Source organism: Octopus bimaculoides, chromosome 16 (genome assembly GCF_001194135.2).
Source record: "Octopus bimaculoides isolate UCB-OBI-ISO-001 chromosome 16, ASM119413v2, whole genome shotgun sequence".
NCBI lineage: Eukaryota > Metazoa > Mollusca > Cephalopoda > Octopoda > Octopodidae > Octopus > Octopus bimaculoides.
The window spans coordinates 22,470,856-22,474,415 of record NC_068996.1 but is presented as its reverse complement, the minus strand read 5'-3'; the positions used below and the strand labels follow the sequence as shown (position 1 = coordinate 22,474,415).

The 3,560-nt window shown below is 31.6% G+C and overlaps 1 protein-coding gene across 1 annotated transcript in view; it reads right to left on the bottom strand.

Annotated features, from left to right (window-relative positions):
* The window catches only part of LOC106870287 (palmitoyltransferase ZDHHC5), a 153,307-nt gene that overhangs the window by 149,156 nt on the left and 591 nt on the right, over window positions 1–3,560 (bottom strand). The window lies entirely within an intron of this gene.

Genomic DNA, 3,560 nt, shown 5'->3' with positions numbered 1-3,560 from the left:
TTTCAAATTATATATATATATATATATATCGTTTGTAGAAATACATAAATCCGGAGAAGCATACTCTAAGATGTAGAGCAGTTATTATAGTGGGTAGGCCAGCAGTGTTTGGGGTCTAAAGATACGTTGTAAAGCTAAATTCCATATGAGCGAGAAACCCACGGTAACCCCATAAACCGGCCTACCCCACTATGATATATATATATATATATATATATAATATACACTTACACACATACGATAAATAATATAGGCACAAGGTCTCACATCTGCTAGTTGCGGTTAGTCGATTAAATGAAGATCTTGACTGTTTTTGTTTTTGTTTTATTTTATTTTATTGACTCTGGAAAGATGAAAAGCAAAATTAATTTCAGCAGGATTTGAAATTAGATCATAACAATAGCTGTCTCTAATGCAGGCACAATTTTGATTGGGGCGGCGGGCAGTTAATACGATCGACCTCAATACTTGACGGGTACTTAATATATTATTAGTCCTGAATAACAGCGATTTCTTTGATATAATAATAATAATATCATGACTTATACAGGCACAAGATCCCCCTCTCTCCCACCCCAAAAAGAAAGGGGTAGTCGATTATATCGAACCCCTCAGTATTTGGATTAAAATCGAAGTCGAACTCGGTGGGGTTCTTTGCCGTTAAGAAAAAAGTTATAAAATTGCACCATTTTCGCCAATTATTCACAAAGCTTTTAAGCGTGTACGAATAAATCATGTATTTTATTAGTAGCAGTAGCTTTTCCGAAACACACACACGCGCAAAAGCTTTCTAAGAAAAATAACAACCATTACAGCTTTTAAAGAAATAATTCAGATTTTTTTCTCAACATGATTCCCGTGTGAAAACCTTGATTTGGAAAGAATCGAAATAAATTTTTTTTTTTTTTTTAATCACTCACAAATTCCAACACATTTACTTAAGAAAAATAACAATAAAATACGGATAGGCTTCTGAAATTTTTCAAAAACCACACCTTGAAATTTTACAATCAAAATGTCCCCCGTACGATTTCATGATAGTTTACATTAGTAATGCAACACAAACCGTGCATCTATTCCTCTCCCTTACTCCATGAAAAATACACAGTATAACAAAACATAATTCGCCGATAGATAAAAGGTTAGTCATGAAATATGGAAAACATTAAAAATAGCGATACTGCACTAGTAGAACGATTGGTTGTTTTACAAGGAAAATATAGATAATATGTGGGGTGATGAAATTCAACAAAGTTATATATTAAAAAAAACCCAGAGGAGGGTACGAATGATGATAATTGTTTTAAATTTTGGCACAAGGCCAGGAATGAGGTGGGAGGAAATCGATTACATCTACCTCAGTACTTGATCGGTACTTTATTTTATCGACCCTGAAAGGATAAAAGGCAAAGTCGATCTCGACAGGATTTTGAACTTAGAACACATAATGAATCTGGGAAAATGCCACTAAGCATTCTATCCGGCGATCTAACGATTCTGCCAATAATAATGATAATAATTTCTTGGACAGCACAAGGTTACAAATCTTGCTACTTCTATAAGTAGCAAAATTTGTAACCTCGCTGTTTTCATTGCAATGAGCTTGGTAAGTGCCTTGACACGAAAATCTAGGCCGTGAATCACTGTATTTGCTCATCGGCAAATAAAATATAAATACTCTGAATAATATATTCTACATTTAAGTGATTTCACTACATACATGAAGAAAGCCCACACAATTTCCGCCCAACAGCTTTGTGCAATATGACATTATTAATTATAACTAAATAAATAAATAAGCAAAGACGATTATCTAAATACTGCTAAGAGCCTATATTTCTGATTACATACCTTAACAAATAGATTTATATATACATGTAAACATAGAAACATGCATAGCTAAATTGATTATCAATTAAGATACAAACATATGCCCACAAGTAACCAATGCTACATATTCTGTAATTCTTCTGACTGATGCATCATTATTGTTGATTACATCTAATTATTAATAACAGGATGTTCCGTTTGTACATAACTATTAGTTTCACTCAAACATGGCTCTTCAGGTAAAAATAAACAGGTAATGTTTATATATATATATGCTAGTCATATTATATATTGATATACGTCTGGAAGTAGATTATATATGTGTGTATCAGATTATACAATACATAAACGAACATAGATAACCCAGCTTTACAATTGTGAATTATATATGTTTATTTCTCAATCTATCATTACCCCTTACAATGCACATCTATCCAAATATGCAAACTGCAATATTGTTCGATATCTGTTTACTTCGGTGACACATGAAATAAAAATAAACCCATTCGATTACAATTTGTATTTGTTTTTCATTGTTTTGAGTAAATCCCTTGAATTTTGAAAAAAAAAATTACAGAAATACAAATTTTGTATATATTTTGAAGTATTATCAAAGCCAGTGTTCTCTGATAATGGCAAGCCATCGTTTATGTAGATAGATGAGTAGAATACTTAAAATATGAACTAGAAATAAATAACCAGGCAAATCTTTTTTCTTTTCGTAGTATCTTCAACACAGACATAGAAAGAATAGACGAGAGAGAAAAATAAAGAGGCAAACTGAAATGCGCTTCTCTCTGCAAAAGTAAAAATGGAAGACCCCAAAGACCAACACTTATAAATGCAACTGATAAATTTTTACACGTGAAACATTTGCGATCAAGAATGGCAGGCGCATCTAAAGGGTTATCACAGCAAAAATATCAGAGATTATCAGGAAACAGGCAATGAGAGGAGGGAGGAGAGGCAATTGTTTCAACAGGTCTAGTGTCATTCTGAAGGAATTCTAATCAGTGGTTTCACTTATATATATAATTAGATCAGAACATACTAAAAATGATGTAATTACTATCATTTAAGATTCAAAAATCTTCTGTCTATCTCTACCTCTTTCTTGGCGTCTATTTATCTCGTCCTCTTCTATTTTCATTATCATTATTATTTTAGACAATTATAGAAATTCCAAAGCAACAACCACAAGTTATACATATATACACATTACACACACATTATACACACACACACATATATATATATATATGGATTTGGATATATATTTCCAAGCAACTAACATTAAAATGGGTAAGTAATAAACTGACATTTGGGTTTAGATCGATTTCTCTCATTGACTAAGAACAACTGAAATTGTTAGATATGTGTGTGTTTAATAAGATTGAAATGATGAGCATAAATTTTTTTAAAGCATATACAAATATAAGCGGGGTGTAGATATTTTAATGATCGTCCCGAAATAGAAAATAAAATGTTGCAGACGACATCCGATTGACTGCTCTAACACTGAGTGGACACAATTATATTGAAGGATCGCTAAATGTGTAGTGAATAGAATGTTAATACTCATTATATTTTAATAATAATAATAAACCAAATGACAAGTACAACTACTACGGGTAGTGTGTAGTAATAATAATAATAATAATAATGATCTGAAATATTAAAAGTCATGAAAGAGAACGGCGTGAAGAAAACGAAAGGAAAACTTCGTTTAT